An 18664-nucleotide genomic window follows, 5' to 3' on the forward strand; every position below is an offset into this window, starting at 1 on the left:
CCACAGGAGGGTCCAGGAAAGGAAACTGTTTATAAATCTTTCCCTTTCCCCAAATTAATGTTGGACTGTTTAGACAAATTTTTAAACCAGTGAGTCTTAGCAATTATTAGGTCACACCCCTTTGAGATTACAGAAAAAAATGCACATACACATAAAACTGCCTACCAAATTTGGGGGGAATGGGAGATTGCTATGACACTCATTTATGCATCTCTTAAGAAAGAGTGTTTCTCAAAGTGTAACCTCAGATTTTCTGCTTCCCATTTGCTAGAGGTGCTTGTTAAAATGCTAATTTCTGGACGCTGCCCCACCCTTACTAAATCACAATTTCAGGAGGAGAAATCTGCATTTTAATAGGCAACCCAGGTGGTTTTTTATGCTCGGAGGAGGTCCAAGGACTCCAAGTTAAATGCTGGGGTCTTGTTGTTCCGTTCCTTATTCTAAATTTTAAGTTCTGTCCTAGTGCTTACGAATCGGTCGAACTAATGGGAAGAAAATTCAGCTTTAAAGCAGGAACCTAGGTAGACGTTTGAAAACGTTCGTCCAATGGCAAAATGAAAATGGTCCTCTGGACCCTAGCCACTTAAATTCTCTCCAAGGGTCTCGGCTACCTGCAACTAAGAATCCGAAAGACTGCTCTTCTGCTGCGGGGGGAGGGGCGCGAGGTGAGGATTAATTGAGCCAACTGCCCATCCCCTACACACACACACACGCGCGCACACACACACGTTAAAACAGAGGCTTTTTATTTATCTTTGCTGCCCAGGTTCTTTATTAAAAGGGTTGTTTTATGTGTGTAAGTTTGCTAGGGAGGGAACTGAAAACATCTGCAGAACCATGCAATGCCCTTTAACGGAACTCTTCTAATAAAAGATGTATCATTTTAAATGCGCTGAATTTTGATTCTGGTAATTCGTGCACTAGAGTGTCTATTTCGAGGCAGCGGAGGTATCATATGACAGCGCACGTCAAGGCACCGTGGAGCCCTCTCGTGGACTCCCACCCACTTTCCCATTCACCCGGAGAGTGCTGCTCGCGCAGCCGCTCCCCCAGGCGAGCTAGCATGAAATCTCCCTGCTGCCGAGATCAAATGGAGCTCTTCGCTCAGGGGGTGCGAGTATTACCTCCGCCATGCAATTTCCACTATCAATAATTTAACTTCTTTGGTGCAGAACAGAAGGAGTACATACCGGGCACCAAAGACTCCCCCCTACCACTTCTTTTTAACCAAAGGGAACGTGAAAAAAAGAGTCTGGGAGTTTCGGTGCCGAAGTCTTCCCCAGAGCAGCTGCCTTGATGTTTACTTTGACAAGTAGTGACTAATAAGGTGGGTTTCTTTTCTTTCTTTCTCTTGCCGTTTTTTTCTGGTCGGCTAGAAAGCGTATGGCTTGAGTGAGGTCTGTCATTGCCTCGCCTTCCTGGCTGGAGCAAGTAACTTGGTGTAACGTTATCTGGGGGCGTTCATTAATAAAAAATGCCGTTATTATCTTGATTGAATTCCTATTAGGCAAACTCCGGAGAGGTCAGTGCACGAACTCTGTTTAAGCCGCGGCGTGTTTAAGGTAGCGGAGTAAACCAGTAGCCCCCATGCTCCATGCGATTTCATTGTGTGCTAGCGTTTTCAAGCTCCGTCGTGCGGGAAGGTGCGGGAAGGTGTGTCCATGGCCCGGGAAACGTACGCCCTCTCCCTCAGAACTTGGGTGCCGGGATGGGGCGGAGGGAGTTGCCGAGGAGGGGAGCAAGACCCTGGGGGCTCTGGATTCGCGCTCGCTAGCTCCCGCTCCGGCGCGCACAGCCTGGGTTTACACGGAGGGCGCGGGACGCGGGGTTCCCCGGGGCGGGGGCTAGGTCGCCTCTCAGAGCCGCGGGCGTGGCGCGCGGGTCCAGTTGGGTCGCCCCAGGGACGGGCGCAGGGCTTGCGGGGCCACGTCGCGGGCCCCCAGCGACTGGCGGAACGGGGCGCGCGGGCCCGGGGAGCTCCGGAAGCCCGGGGAGTCCCGGAGGCCGAGCGGGGGCAAGGGAAAGGCGCGGCGTCCCCTTTAAGCGGCCGCCCCGCACAGGTCTCGGTGGCGCGGGCGAGCTCGGGGGTGGGGGGGCGGGGGGCGGCGCCGTTTGACCAATCGAAGCTCAACCGAAGAGCTAAATAATGTCTGACCCGAGCTCGAGGCGCAGGCTGGAGCTCTGGGTCCCCGTCGCCGCCGCGCCGGGGCGCACCCGCCCGCTCACCGTCCCGCGCACCCCGTCGCGCCACGGGCTCCGGGGCGGGGCCGAGGAACCGGCCCGGCGCGCCCCCCACCTCCTCCTTGAGAAGCTTTGATGAGACGCTTGAACTGCAGCTGCCACCCGCTGCTGTGGGGCCGGCGGCGAGCGGCTCCGCGACGGGGACCGGGGCTGGGCGCAGGGGCCAGGAGCGGGCCAACGATGTGACTCCGCCGCCGGGGACCCGTGAGCTTTGTGTGAACCCCGAGGTAGGCGAGCATCGGGCGTGGGTCTTGGCGCGGGAGCCGCCGGTCCTCCGGCGAAAGTTGGCTGGGGGCGGGGGGTCCTGAAGTTATGGGAAGAGGCCAGAACTCCTCCTTTCCTCCCTTGCACGAGTCCCGAGAAGGGGGGACTTTGAGTTGTTCCTTCGGAGCTTTCTCCTCCCACCCCACGATCCAGAGGGGCAGCCAGGACCCCCGAGGGAGAGGGACGCCAGGAAGCCCCGAAGTGGGGGAGAGAAAGCCAAGAGGAGAAGCAGAGCTGCGCGATGGGAGAAGACGGCGCCCCGGTGTCCCCCGAAACCCTTCCCCAGCAGAGGAGAGGCCGTGAGAGCGATTTAGGGCGCCAGCTGTCGGGGGCCCCGACTGAGGTGACGGGCTTGGGGCTGAGATGGGAATCTTTCCCATGGGCTGGGAGGTCCCCGCGCAGATTTCGGGGGGCCCCTTGCTCCCTCAGCCCGCATCCCCGTCCGGGCCTCCAGCCGGGCTGCACACTGTCACCTGCTCCCCAAGAGTTGAGATCAAAGCGGACTTATCCAGGTCCAGTACCAGTTTATCTCAGGAAACCTGAGACACTGCTGCAGCTCGGACGTGAAAGGGGCTGCGGGACTCCGGGGCTAGTTGTGCCCACACCTCTCTCCATCCCGTGCCCCTCCCTTGAGGCACCTTACAGGAAAGTAAAAAGTTTTGACTTTCGGGGGCTGGGAAAGATGTGTGTGTGTACTGGGGGGGGGACAGGTTGTGACTCGGGTAGGTCTCTGGGGATGCAGAGCCGGGAAGAGGAAATGGGTGAGTGAGCCGTGCCTGGAAAGAAATAGCTGAGGGTTGGAGGCTTTTTGCTCGACGGGCAGAGAAGGGGAATTGCAGACCGGTGGCACCCCTAGGAAAGAAAAGCCGTGGGGCTGCTGGGGTGAGCTAGAGTCACTGTTGGAGGATGCTGTGTTTGTGTGGAGCGGGTGGAGCGGGGTGGAGGGACTCGGTTGGAGGGGCCCGAAGGAGGTGGGGGGTGGGGTGGGGAGAAAGGCTCTAGGGAAGGTAGAGGGTGCCCTCTGCCGGCCAAGCTGCCCCGAGCAGCTGCTGGGGGTGGGGAAGTGGTAAGAGACGGCTTTGCGGAATCCCTTCAGTAGCTGGTAGGAGGGACTTGTTGAATGACGCTTCTGACTCCCGACTCGGATGAATTTCGACTGGTTGCGCCTCTTTGGCTCCAATGCAAAAAGTTTTCCTTGAGCTGGGGGAGCTTTGACAGGCTACGGTTAGTGGTGTGTTAGGGATTCCTGGATCTCATTTTAGTGTCCTTCAGGGATCTTAACGCTTACTTCTCTACGTCAGCAGTAAACAGCGAACGTTTTCTGACAAGAATGCAGGAATGTTCTTGGCCAGAAGCAAAGAAAAGCATATTTCTGAGTGTTTATTAATTCTAGTACAGTTATCTTTTAAAGCAAAGCCATATGTAATTGGGAACGTTGATTTTTCACTGCATATAAGACTGCATATTGATTTCTAATAGGATATAATGTTATTAAATGAGACCTTCAAATTGGCTTGACTTTTGGGAAAATACCCCTTCTCCTTTAATTTTATCCCCCCCAAATCTACTTTTTATATGTTCGTTATAAAGTCAGAGGCTTAAAAGTATATTTAAAAGTATATTTGTATACACTTATATTTTTTGCATTTTAATTTATTGAGGTATAGTTACAGATTTAATTCATCTAAACATGGGACCCCTCGATGTTTACATTATTTTTTAGGTTGAAGGGTTCTGAGATTATGGCATGTAGCACTTCAAATTATTATTATTATAAGTAATAGATCACAAAGTTTTGACCCTGGGAACCACACCCCTTTAAAACAGCCTCTAACTCCTGTTCCTTGATTTTGCAAATACCTTGCTTAAGATTCTTCTTTTGTAAGTTTACTGCTGGACTCGCAGCAGAGGTAAGAGAAAGGAAAGAGACACTTGTTGAAATGTAACCATACCTTTACTGGAATTTAAAACACATTGGTTACCCTTACTGGAATTCCAGGGCCATAAAGTCGTTGTCTTTTTTTTTCTTCCACTTTATTTTGCAAAATGTGATAAATGTTGGTAAATATAGACCGGTACTAAGTATTATGACAGGAGAAGTACTGTGTATGTAGAGCTATTTTAAGTCATTACAGAACGTTTTCTATTTGTGAATGATATAAGCAGAAAGAAATGATTTCCAGATAAACAAGACTTACGTACATGTTTTGAAGCATTAGAACATTGCAGACACACTTAGACATCACATTTTTTTTTAAGGAAAATAACAGAGTAATTTTTCACATACCTTTGGAGCCTTTCATTGCCTATTCAGAGCTGAATTAGTAACTGGAAATCTTGTTTATTTTAAGATGATATTTAAGGTCTTTTGAGATTTATAGCAGGTCAATATTTGAATATCCAGAAAATAAAGCATTTAGGAACTCTGTTTTAGGATGTCTTTTCAATAAGTGTAACTTGCAAACAGAAGGAACTAAGAAAGTGATCATTTGCCTAAAATGCAATGATCTCCTCGAATGATTCATTTATACTATGTGAGTCAATTGCCTAAATCTCAAAATGGCCACAGAAGGGTGGGAAGGTGCTGGAATATTGCTGGTTCATTTTGATTCACCAGGAGAGAGGGAAGTCCTGTAAATAATGCAAATTTCTAAAATCCCAGCTCAAAGTCCTTGAGTTTCCTGTTTAATAGGGGGCACCATTAGAATGTAAGTTATTCTCTTCTTCCTGGAATGGTTAAGAGTCCCAGCTTTTCAGTAGTCAAAAGGCATATGATTGATAATCTCATTTCTCTGCAACATAAATAGCTCTGGTTTGTAACTTAAACACACACAGCAAGCTGAGCACACCCACCTGATAGTACAGCAAAGAGCTTGTTTATGTTTTTGTACATTTGTCTTCAGAATCTTCCGTAAGTATCCAACACCTCCGCCACCACCCAACTTGGGTCACACACATCCATCCACAGCCCCTACATGCAGGTAGTGAATTTGTGGAATGTAGCAGCCAGCAGCTTTGGGTCTCAACCATAGACTTAATCTTCTACTGAGCTTCAAGAATACTGAAGATGTACACAATGGAAAGGTCATATACTAGTAATTGATTAACATTTTAGGTTTTGGAGGTTAGTCCCAGAGTAGACAGAAGAACGATTTTAGACTGGTTGAATGAAAACAGCATGGAGAAGTATTGAATATATGAAAGCTCAACTCTGAATACGTTTTAAAATGAGAAGCACTGCTATTTCAGATGTCCATAATGCTGAATTTATTTTAATGGTTGAAACATAATTTTCAACTTTCATCTCCCTGTGTAGAAGATTTGTTTGTGTGAGGGGGCTAGCCTAGCCTAGCCCAAAGCATGTGAATATCTCCCTTCAATAATAGGGTAATTGCTAACTTGTCTCAACTTGTTGTCAAACAATTGTTATGGAGCACAGCAGTTTCCACTAATTGCAAAATTGCTGCTTAATTGAAGGACTCTCAACCATCTAGTGCAGCCTTTCAGCCACTGGCAGCCTCTGTAATCTCAGGCTGTGAATTGCATTTTAATAGAGGAAAGGAGGAGAGAATTCCGGGGAATTCTAGGTTTAAAACAACTGGCTGTTGTTCAATGGAGGAAGAAGTCATTTGAACGTTAAGTTGCATTGTGATAAATTTTCTTTGTCAGGATGAATAACATGCCCAGATCAGCATTTAGAAAGTGAATGAGTGAACTTCTTGGTTACACTCTGCATCCGTTTACTCTGTTTAGGATGGAGTAATGCCAAACAATAATTGATGTTGGCACGTGAAATCCGTATGTCATTTGTATGTGGGGTTTAACCCTAGGAGACAGAGGAAGGCATTGGTATTTTTAAGCTTAGACAAGCGTCCTCAAAGTCTCCTTAAACTTCCACTTAAGGCATAGAATTACTTAATCCTAAATCATTTTATACTTTAAATGCATCTCTGACTTTCCAGAATACTTATACTAAAGGCTTAGAAAAGACATGGACCCATTTATTAAATATATGGAATCATTATTGATGATAGACACGAAACAATGGAGCTCACTAATAGATGGACTTTGGAAAACCTTTTTGGGGGTGAGGGAGTGGCAAATGGGCATGTTTTCTAAGTGAACTGAAAGGTATTCTTATTTCTGTAAGAAAAACATGAATAAGAAGTATTTAAATGAAAGTACTCAAATTCAAGTACAAACTCTGGGACACTTAAACTCTTGGTGAAATAAATCTGACCCAATAATACTGGATGCTAAGAAGTGACTCATTGCCTTGATATCTCATCTATACGTTGCCTAAAGTTTGAGCATGGTTCCATTAGATGAATTGGGGACTGGGTGTAGAACAGGAGAGTGACTCGGGGGAAGCAAAGTCAATTCACAAGCTTCAGTGACAGCCATAATAAAATAAAAGTTTATTTCCAAAGAGCCCAGAGAATAATGAATGTTATGCAGTTTTCCCCAGAGGTTCACTTGAAAGAACTTTTCATTGGTTGTCACGGTAGTAATGTCTTGATTTTGAAACCTCACAGAACCTAGTAGCTCTTAAATGTGCTTTCATCTTGGTTCCTTTGGTCTGACTGAAGCTTTAAGACGACCCTCTGTGTTTTTGACATGCCCCTGCATTTTAAAGGGATGAGGCAGGCAAAAGAAGATTCTTTAAATCTAAGACAGCATAACTAGGAAATCTGTAAAATCATATGGAAGAAAAATCACTTAACTTCAAGTGGCTTATTAAAATCAAACTAGAAGGCAGTCTTTCCTTTAATTACAACTAGTATGTATACAATTAAGATTTATGTGATGGAAATGGAAAGAAGATAAACGGACAGTTTCAAGGAATTTAAGCAACTCATCAAAAGTTGAAGTAATAGCGCCACCTAGAGAACAAAATCACCAGCTTTACCAGCCAAACAGCTCATTGGCCATATGAGCCATTTTCTAAGACTACAGTTACTAGGATTGCCTTGGCACCCTATTCGGATTTGGTGAGTGTATGTGCGGGGTGGGGGGTGGGGTGGGGGGGGGCAGGGAGGGGATGGCTTAGGATGCACTTCGGATTGTAGATGAGATTTTAAAAACAGCCAGATCCATACCCATACCTCAATACCTACACTAAGTCCCTTTAACATTTTAATATTAGCCAGATGTAGAATAACCTGCCGGGAATAAAGGCTGGCCTCCTTTTTAACATTTATTATTTTCAAGGATATATGCTGAAGCATTGAGTACAAAGGTTCTGATTTTATTTACTGCTACAGGCAATTCATTGCCCTTTCTGAGATATAATAACACCAAATAAATAGAGTAGAGAGACCTGAAGAATGTCTTTGATCTGTGATGATCTCATTTTAACTTTAATGATTTGAGAAGAATTAAGAGTAAAATAAAGGGTCATGTATGTGGCAAGACTTTAAACACCAAAAAAGTAAGGGGCGGGGAAAGGACAAGGAGAAAGCAATTTTAAGAGTTGCCTCAACCTTAGAATAAATAAAGATGTACATCTGAGCCAGCACCAAAACCGGTAACAGAGCCAGGAGCCAATAATTACAAATTAGCTTAAAATTCTTTGATGACAAAATCTGCATTTCATTCATTTTTGCATGCTTCCACAATAGTATCCAAAATGATTCTCGTAGCAGAAGAGGCACTTAGGCAAATATTGTTGAACAAATAGATTGACTAATAGTTGCCTCAGATTCTGACTAGCAATGTGGGCAATGAAGAAACTCTATAATTATAGAAAAATGTGTATTTGTTTTGCTGGCAGAGAGGCAGAAATTGGAAGAAATAAATGTAATAATAGTTTTGTTTTTCTAGTATGTATTATAACTGTCCTTTAGTTGGCTTAATTCTAAAATTTCTTATGTACAATTTGGCTCACTCGTAAAGTTGTCATGTTTGGACCATATGAAATGTTAAAGCTGATTTAGACAGTAGCAACTATAAAGCGACTGGTGGGGGCTTCCCTGGTGGCGCAGTGGTTGAGAGTCTGCCTGCCGATGCAGGGGACGCGGGTTCGTGCCCCGGTCCGGGAAGACCCCATATGCCACGGAGCGGCTGGGCCCGTGAGCCATGGCCGCTGAGCCTGCGCGTCTGGAGCCTGTGCTCCGCAACGGGGGAGGCCATAACAGTGAGAGGCCCGCGTACCGCAAAAAAAAAAAAAAAAAAAAAAAGCTACTGGTGGATTTTCGTTTAAATGTTTTCAGTTTTGGGGTACTGGTGGGCGATGCCAGTCCTTGTGCTTCAGGGAATGGAAAATGGTATATGTTAAGTTGGTTCCAGTTTCTGGTAAGCAGTTAACCAAAGAAAGTCATTATATTGTCTGTGTCATGCGTAGAAGCAATCAGGTGGAGAAAACTTTACTTTTCAGGAAAAAAATTACTAAAAAAAAAGCTATATATCTATAGCTTATGCGTACATAGAGAGAGATGGGGGTGCGGTGGGAGAGGGAGAGAGAGAGATGGACGGAAACTCCTTGAATAACATTTTTGCCACATGGGATTTGGTCTAATCGCTCTTGGTTTGGAGCTGTTACCATCAGCATTTGCTGCCTTTTCTGATACTTGCTTTCTGCTTTTGAAAACGGAACCTGTGCTCAGATTGAAACAAGTTTTTCTATCTTTTCACATGTTCATCTGTTTCTTGAATCATGGGGAGTGTTCTTAAACACAGATAAATTTCTTTTACATCACGCAGAATCTGAAGGCCGAGAAATTTGCTTCATGCTGCGGGCAGAGATGCTTGGTGGAGTCCCAGGCCACATTCCTAGAGCAGACTGGTGAAGGTGTTGTCTCTTACGCAACATGGGGAGAGCACATCCAGCATTCACACACTGTCTGATAATGTATCTGAAGTCACAGATGATGGGCTTATCATTCTGAAACATAAAGCCAGCAGGCATTCTGTTGGATGATAGAACCTGGATCATTTACAGTTACTTAAATGTAAAATACTGTGGTTAGGTTAAAAGTCAACTGTATAAATAGAGAGAATATGGAGTTGAGACAAGGTTTTGGGCGCTGACTTAGACTGTACAAAGGAAACTCAGACGTTTTAAATAACTGCAGGTTCAGTGGGAGCCAGTGGTGTGTGTGTGTGTGTGTGTGTGTGTGTGTGTGTGTGTGTGTGTGTGTGTGTGTGTGGTGTGCGGTGGGGGGCTTTGGACGAAGCTATTGCGGTTTTGGTCTGTACTAGTAGAAGCCTAACACGCAAATGGAGAAACTAATAATTTCCCCCCATTTCTAAAGTAGACTATGTATGGAATATCTTCAGTTTAAGGAACTGAAATAGGTTGCTTTAGGTACAGCATTGACAAATTGGTGTATATTGAGATCATTATGATCATGATGTATAGGAAGTTGGAAACCATTGGCAAGTGAGGAATGGCTGAGGGAACTTGGAATGGGTGGCTTGGGGACAAGGAAACTTAGGCTGCAATGGTGAATGTATTCTTTCTCCCTTAGGTAGTCTAAATCACATCATGGGAGGTACCTGGAAGGCTGGGTTAAGAAGGATTCTGGAGCTGTCCAGGCTCAATGAGAATGTTCTGTTTCTGCCCGCCACGGCTGTGGGATAGAGTGGCAGCATGTGTGACATGTTTTTGACGCCCTAATTTAGAGGACAGTCTTCACAAGTGTAAAGAACTGGCACATGGAGGAGGGAGAGGGTTTTTTTTTATGTTGCCCCAGACAGCAGGTCTAGGACCAGTGATATAATTTAGGCACTGTACGTAGTATCTAGAAGAACTTTCAGTTCCATTTAATTAAGCCGATATTGCAGGCTCACTGCATACAAAGCACTGTGTTGAGGGAATTATGATCTAACAAAGAAAAAAAGAAACTTCTTTGGAATATGATCAGTTTCCTGTTATAGATGTTTAAGCTGAGGCTGAAACCCATTCAGAAAGGACAGCTATTATTAACATGGGAGGTCAGAGTTAGGGATATTCTGAAGTACCTTTGTACTCCTAGGTTTTTCAAATATATTGATCATATCATAGGTATGCTCCTTATTTTGAGTTCATATACAATCCTAATGACGATCATATGTTTCTGTCTTTGGATCCTCTACCTGAGATAGGGGCCGTATCATGAATTGAGCATCAGAAATCCTTCTCATTTCTTTGCAAAGTGCTGGGCTTTTACTTTTTTCATGCTTACAAAAGTAATTATTTTTCCTTTGGATCAGACAGAATGGAATGTTTAAAAAAAGAGTCCTGATCAGATTCAGATGCCCAAATTGCTTAAGAAATTAGCTTTTGACATTAGATTTTTTAGAGAGTTCAGCAACTGAACTGAAAAAAACCCTCAACGTTCACCTTCCCCTTCTGGGAACTGCAGAATCCTCAGCTCTCCAAAGAGTTTCTTTTTTTAAATGTAAACTGTCAAAACAGTGGACCCCTCCCCCAACCCCTTCAGGCTCCCACGTGGATGGAGTTAACTTTTCTTTTTGTAACTTATTTTGCTTTCTGTAGATCAGCTGGAGATTAACCAACATGGAGATGTCATTAAAATGCAAGTTTAGACCCTAGGTTGCACGGCCCACTCCTAGTACTCATGAATATTTATTCTTCATGGTCTCTAATACTGCTTTCAAATATTCATATTGTCAGTCATCAAAGCAAGCAGTTTACCGTTTACATCCCCCTTAGAGCATCACATATTTTATATATAGTTCATGTTGCTACATGTATGTTTTCTCCTGTTTCAAAGCTTTTCTTTAAAAAAAAGTAAAAGCATTACACGCAGGGAATGATTCTTCTATTTATTAATTCATCAAGTGTTAATTGAGTGCCCAGTGGGTGCCAGGCACTGGGCTAGATGGCTCCATCCATCTTCAGGTGCCCCTGGATAAGGAACTCCATTGATTCTGCCAGGTAAGTCTTCCATTACCTCTTCATATACTCACTTCAAAAGAGTATTTTAAAAATCTATTGAACAAATTCTCTGAGTCATTTCAGAACTTCCTGCCCACCCTGTATTTTCAGTTATGGATTGTAATATTTTGGAAGAATTTATGTCACTTTTAAGAGATTAATCTTTTTTTATATATATAACAATCGGGTATCATTTCATGTTCAAATTAAGGCAACAAAAATGCTTGTTAGTGTCTTAAACATTTTGCTATTATTTGAGGATATTTCAAGAGGAACTCTTTTATTTATTTATTTATTTTTGGGCTGTGTTGTGTTTTCGTTGCTGCACGTGGGCTTTCTCTAGTTGTGGCGAGTGGGGGCTACTCTTTGCTACGGTGCGTGGGCTTCTCATTGCGGTGGCTTCTCTTGTTGCAGAGCATGGGCTCTAGGTGTGCGGGCTTCAGTAGTTGTGGCGCACCGGCTTAGTTGCTCTGCGTCATGTGGGATCTTCCCGGACCAGGGCTTGAACCCATGTCCCCTGCATTGGCAGGTAGATTCTTAACCACTGCGCCACCAGGGAAGCCCTCAAGAGGAACTCTTGTAATGATGCTGGTAGAAGCCACAGTAGAAGGAGAACTTCTGGACTAAAGATGCTGTTCATTTCCACTGATGTTATGATGGATTTTTTCTGTACTTACAAGGACATGTTTGGGCCTTTTAGTATTCAGGAGTGTGTCTTTTATTTTGCAGTGTTTATAAACCCTGTGTGTTTCCTCCCTAAAGAAACTAAAAATGTGAAAATGCTTCCATTTACTAGAAGCTGGTTTCATGATTATGCTGAGTAAGAAAAAGAAGGAAAAATCAGTGTAGTAAATACTATATTGCCTTTAAACGTTAGTCAATAACATGCTTAAATGGTAATTTTTTTAAGAGTTTCCTAAAACCACTTTTCAATCCATTGGGTTGGTCTCCTTTCACTGTGAAGTCAGGAGGTGTTTTTGCTCAAATACATGGAATAAATAAGAATCCGTATGTAGTGTTTGTGGATCATGTAAATATGTCAATGGAACTAGAGCACAGTTTGGTACCATCAACTCAGAAATGTTTAGCTTCTTGATATACTGAACAAGGAAGCAAATTTTCATATTCTCTTGTGAATCTCAAAAAAAAAAAAAAATCACAGGATCAGGAAGTGGTAATACATCCCATTTTCCTTCTAATACCAAACCTATAGCCACGTTTCTAACCTTCTCCTTCACTCCTGAGCAGGGCAATCAGAATAAACCATAAATCCATAAATAAAGAAAGAATAAGCCGTAAATAAATAGTGCCAGGACTATTCCATTCATTCTTTGTTCTTTGAGACAAAATCAGAGGGTTAGACACAGGTCCTCTAACCTCCAAATTAGTGGTATAAATGTAAATAAGTACATTGTAGGACTTTTTTTTTTTTCCTGTAATACAGTCTTAACTTAAAATCCCAATGTGTAAAACAAAAATAAGCAGGGCTGAGTTAGTTGAACTGCAGGTGGGAACATCAGTGTCCTGTCTCCTTGACCTCGATTTAGCCCCTTGCAAGAAGCCTCTCGACACTCTTGTCTGCAAAACCCAGTTGGAAAACTGTTGTTCTAGAGAAAAATCAATAAGTGGAAATCCCAAAGTCTTAAATCTTCCTTCCTTCTTCACGAAAATCACTGTCCCCCTGCCCGTTCCTGTGGCCATTCTCTCGCATTGAGAGTTGTGTTCATCTGCTTGTTTAAATTATTCACGGATGGTAACTTGGTAACATAGATACGGGTATGTGACATTTTCCCCACTGCATAATTTTTAGAAATAATCATAGACGTGTAACGGCTGAGAAAAAAACGGTAAGGTGCCCTTACCTTAAAGATTTTATTAATCATTGAAATTTATCACCATTAATAAAATTTATTTTAAAATGTTCTTCCTAAAATACCAGTATATTTTTCTGGTTTTCACATCCCTGGCAATGATTTTCTTAAAACTTTGAAGTGTCTATCATTCCAGAGCATCTGATTGTTCTTCAGAGTTAGTCTCATCTAAGAATTTAGGGGAACCCTCGCCATCACTGTTCCATGCAGTATCGGAGATTTTTTTAATATATATATATATATATATATATATATATATAAAAATTTATTTATTTGTGTGTTTTTATTTTTGGCTGTGTTGGGTCGTCATTGCTGTGCACGGGCTTTCTCTAGCTACAGTGATCGGGAGCTACCCTTCATTGCGGTGCGTGGGCTTCTCATTGCGGTGGCTTCTCGTTGCGGAGCACGGGCTCTAGGCACGCAGGCTTCAGTAGTTGTGGCTCGCGGGCTCTTGAGTGCAGGCTCAGTAGTTGTGGCGCACAGGCTTAGTTGCTCTGCGGCATGTGGGATCTTCCCGGGCCAGGGCTTGAACCCATGTCCCCTGCATTGGCAGGTGTATTCTTAACCACTGTGCCACCAGGGAAGCCCCAGTATCAGAGGTTTTGACGACTTGCCCTAGTGCAGTGCCCCAGTAGACATTGGTACTGGGACCAAAAATCCCATCACTAACGTTCCTACATGATTTTATTGTCATATGTAGGTAAGATTGCACACCTCGGTAATAACCTTGTCCAACGGTGTAGTGCTCCATACATTAAGAAAATGCATCCACATGTCTCATTCCACTTGATCCTATAAATAACCCTTTGAAAACCATTGGGCAGACATTATTCCTATATAACAGTTGAGGAAACTGAAGCTCAGAGTAGTTAAATAACTTGATCCAAGATGTACAGCTATAGAACCAGAGCAAGGATTACAGCTCCGTGACTCCTCCTAATCCAGCCCTCTGACCATCATGCTGGTTGTCTACAACCGTGAACTGCAGAATTCAGGTTAGAAACCGTATTTCACCCTTGATGCTTTAATGTGGGTGCCCAGCACAGATGGAGACCAGTGTAGTCACCCTGGCCTAGTGTCCACTCTCTAGAGAAGAGATTGGCAACCTTCTGTGTGCCAAGGAAGAAGATGATGATGGGAAGATAAGAAATGTTTTCTCTAAGGAGTTTTTAAATTTAGTTTCCTTTTTTTAAAAAAAACAAAAAACTCTTGAAAAAAGAGAAAAAGAAGCTCAACTTGTTCCTTGAGCTTCTCAGTTATAATTTTGCTTAAAGCTGAGGGTCCTGTAAGTGAACTGTTGGAAAGCATACCATGGAGCAGTGGTTCTTAAAGATGGTGATCATCAGAATTACCTTTGAAACTTAAGAAAAAATACAGCTATCAGGTCCTAATCTCTGAGATTCGTGGGTTTGGGCCAGAGCCTGGCTATATGTTATGTTTAGAAACTTCCACAGGTGGTTCAGGTGTGCAGGAGGTTTAAGAATCGCTGAACTAGAAACCAAATAAATTTTAAAAGACGTAATTTACTTCATCGTCCAAATACTTGGATTTGAGCATGGTTAGAAGGGGTTTGCAGTCTTGTAAATAATCAGAAATTCAGGAGCTTTGAGGTCAGAGGCCTGTTGAAGATATTCTTCTGACTTGAAAGATAGTGCGTAATTGCAGACTTCCATGTGAGAGCAGAAGGCCTGGCACAACATTCCTGGGCCCAAGCGTCGAATTGGATTCCAAGGCCACCACTTACTTACGAGAGGTCTAGGCCCTTGTACAAGCTACTTCCAATCTCTGTGCCTCAACCTCCTAACAGGGTCATGGTAGGGATCAAGTGTGTTCATACATGTAAAGTCCTCAGGACAGTGCTTGGCATAGTAAATGCTTAATGAATTTCAGCCACTGTTGTTATTACTGGCACTTTCCAGCCCTAAAAGAGTACCTTTTATGACTTATTGTCAAGACAATTAAAAACTGTATCAGCATGCTCCATGCCTAAATCTGCTTCACTTGGTACCAACGGTGACAAGACCAAAACTCTTTTGTTGTAATCTTTGGAGGCTAATTTGTTTACTCATTGACTTGCTCTTCCTTTCATCCATCTGAGTCCTACTCATTCTTTAAGACCCAGCTCGAATTTGACTTCCTCTAGAAAGACTTCTGCCCAAGAGAAACCTGTTCTATCTGGATTCCTGGGTCATCCATGGTCTCTATCTTACAATTTAATAGTTAATCATATAAGCAATAATTGCACAACTATTAAAACATTATTGGGTGTCTTCTCTGTATCAGGTTCTCTGCTAGGAGCTGTGGATGTGATGTCTTAGTCGAGAAAAACATTCTAGAGTATCCTGCTTAGGATGCTTACAGCGTGTTCTACATTGAGCTGTAATCGTTGGCTCACGTGTCTAAACTGTTCTGCATCCCCCACCCCCTTTAACAGTGAAGTTCCAAAGGCAGGGATTCTCTCATTCATTTTGGTGTCCCCAGTATCTGTGCTCAGAGTATGTCTAATAAGTGAACAAAAAGTTAAAAAGTCCATTTTAGGAGAACACTAAGTCATAGTCATTCTAAGCAATAAGTTTGACAAGTTGATATCCAAACAAGGCCTTCACACATAACCCAGCCATGGAAAGATGGGCAACCTTTGTAGCTCTGGTGGGAGAAGAGGCCAAAATGTAGCTTTAAATACATTTGTGGGGTTTTTTTTTCCTCGTGGAATAAACATGGGCTACAACTTACTTTTCTTCACATGAGGAAATGACAGAAACATAGCCGGTTATGACCTTCAACTTCAATCAAGTGACCAGAGCTCTGCTTACGAAACATGAGCTTGTATCCTTGACACTGACATACACCTTGGAGGTGTTAACTCATTGTCCCTGTGTGCCTGTAAACATTTTTTTAAGAATTGTTTTTGATCTTGTGAATCTCTAACTAAATGATTAACCATGTGATATTGACCATTTGGAGCGACATTGAAACACCTCCCTTGAAAGCTATTGACAGTTAGCTGGGAGTGTGCCCACCTCCATAATTGATTTTCTTGTTGTATTTGAAAATCAGTGAGGATTTAAACTCAGGAGTCAGCCACTTGAAGAATCTATTAAGAGTTACCAGGTTAATTATTCCTGCTTTACATGAAGCTTCCTTGAAAATGATTTTCTTAAAGCAAAGCACATCTAAACTTGGTAAGTTCTTAATAACCTGTGCTGAATGAATAAATGAATCCTTAACTAAAACAGAGCATATTCTGATTCTTAATCAGAATTAGTTTAAGCCTCTTGTGCAAAAGGAGACTCTGACTGGAAATAATATAGGATAGTAAGCCTCCTAGGGAAATTTCTGTAAGGAAGCATGGTCAACTGAAACATGAAGCTGAAAGTGAGAGGACATTGCATTTGACCCAAAGTGGCCTGGGAAATTCTTAGCAAGGTCCATCAAAGTCATTAAGTGGTGGTCTCAATGCATTGTACGGTTTAGACCACTTAGACCTAATTGGAACCAGGCACCTTGCACAAGGACCTTCCTTAACCGAAGTAGAAAGGAGTTCTTGGGCTTCCCTGGTGGCACAGTGGTTGAGAGTCTGCCTGCCGATGCAGGGGACACGGGTTCGTGCCCCGGTCCGGGAAGATGCCACATGCCGTGGAGCGGCTGGGCCCGTGAGCCATGGCTGCTGGGCCTGCGCGTCCGGAGCCTGTGCTCCGCAACGGGAGAAGCCACGACGGTGAGACGCCCGCGTACCGCAAAAAAAAAAAAAAAAAGAAAAAAGAAAAAAAGAAAGGAGTTCTTCGCTTTCTTCTGAGTTCCAAAGAGACTTCTGGTTTCCAGACCAGGTGTCTAGATAGCAGTACCAAGTTAGGGCACCGACAGTGAACTTCCTCCTGTGGTTATTTCCTACCTCTTGGAACGGAATGGTTCACTTCAAGAAGGTGAGAGAAGCAACCTTTGGGTTTTCATGATGAGTTTAACATTGTGGTCCAGCTTTGACCATCCGTTTAAAGGGAGATCTGCTTTCCAGATGACCATAAATATGGAGAAGAGAAGGTTTTCTTTCTTTTTTTTTTTTTTGTTTGTTTTTTGAGAAGGTTTTTTTCTTTTTTGCCTTTTTAGAGAGTGTTTTTCTTACCATTTCTAAATTTGGGGTAAAAGGTGGTCTCCTAGGGAGCAGTTTGCATTTTATTTTGGAGGAAGGTTGGAGGCCTGCCTCTGTGTGACAGGCACATGGCTCCAACAACTACACTGCTCGCAAGGATAAGGGCCATCCTTTTGGATCATTCATTTGACATTGATCTTGCATCTGTATTCAGGTCTGTACCCTTTAAGTTTGCTCCATATATGTTTCCCTAATTTCCTGTTAAGGCTTCTAGAATTTGCAGTATATTCAATTGCAGATGACCGCATATGGAGTCATTTAACCACATGTCTTAATCTTCAAAGTCTTTCTTTGTCAGCCTGCTCTTGTGTTCTGTTTACATTTAGATTCCATCTTTTGGGAGTTTTATTTCCTCCCCACCATCTAAGTGTCTCAGAGACTTTTGGGAATGGGTCTCGTTCTCCTTCTGTGTCTGGCCATGGTCACCCCTCAGCTTGGTGTTGTGCTTTACAAAGGTTGTTTATAGGGTTGCCCTTTAGAGTTTATAGAGCCCTTTTCTACGTGTTGATGACCCTTGGCAGGATGCTGTGACAGGCAGGGTGAGAGAGGCAGGGTGAGAGAGAACTCTAATCCTCCTTCTGTCATAGAGCTGAGGCAGCAGAGTCCTTGAATTGGCTCACCCATGAAGATTCACCCATGAATTTGCCCAATTTGTTGGTAAAAAAATGGCCAGTTCTCAGCCATTTTATAGGGTCAACTTAATAGCAGGTGGGAAAGGCGGACCAGAACTCAGGTCTTCAGTCCCCAGCCCCAGAGACAGTCCTTTATATCCAAGTGTCCCACATTAGATTGGTTTCCAGAGAAATGTCCCAGAAATTGAGATGGTTCCCCCAAAGACTTTCGGTTTTAGTCACCACCAGGACCTAGAACTGGTTAAATCTCTTGAGTGTCTGTTGCCTCAGAGCAGTGTGGGAGATTCTTTGGTGCCAAAAGCAAAGCCACTAGGTTAAACATTTTTTTAATTGGTTATTTTTAATTTAAGTTTTTGATAATTTATTTACATGATTCAAAAATCAAAATAGTATTAGAAAGTCTACGTTGAGCTCAACACCACTAATCATTAGAGAAATGCAAATCAAAACCACAATTAGGTATCACCTCACACCGGTCAGAATGGCCATGATCAAAAAATCTACAAACAGTAAATGCTGGAGAGGGTGTGGAGAAACGGGGACCCTCCTGCACTGTTGGTGGGAATGTAAATTGATACAGGCACTATGGAGAACAGTATGGAGGTTCCTTAAAAAACTAAAAATAGAA

General features: G+C 43.3%; 1 protein-coding gene across 1 annotated transcript in view; it reads left to right on the forward strand.

The window, feature by feature from the left end:
- Positions 1-2402: 2402 nt before the first annotated feature.
- BDNF (brain derived neurotrophic factor) overlaps positions 2403-18664 on the forward strand; it is a 33864-nt gene continuing 17602 nt past the window's right edge. Inside the window, exon 1 of the mRNA XM_060157743.1 lies at positions 2403-2468. The gene's annotated coding sequence lies outside the window, so the exon portion shown is untranslated. The remainder of the gene's footprint in view (positions 2469-18664) is intronic.

This window comes from Lagenorhynchus albirostris, chromosome 9 (genome assembly GCF_949774975.1).
Source record: "Lagenorhynchus albirostris chromosome 9, mLagAlb1.1, whole genome shotgun sequence".
NCBI lineage: Eukaryota > Metazoa > Chordata > Mammalia > Artiodactyla > Delphinidae > Lagenorhynchus > Lagenorhynchus albirostris.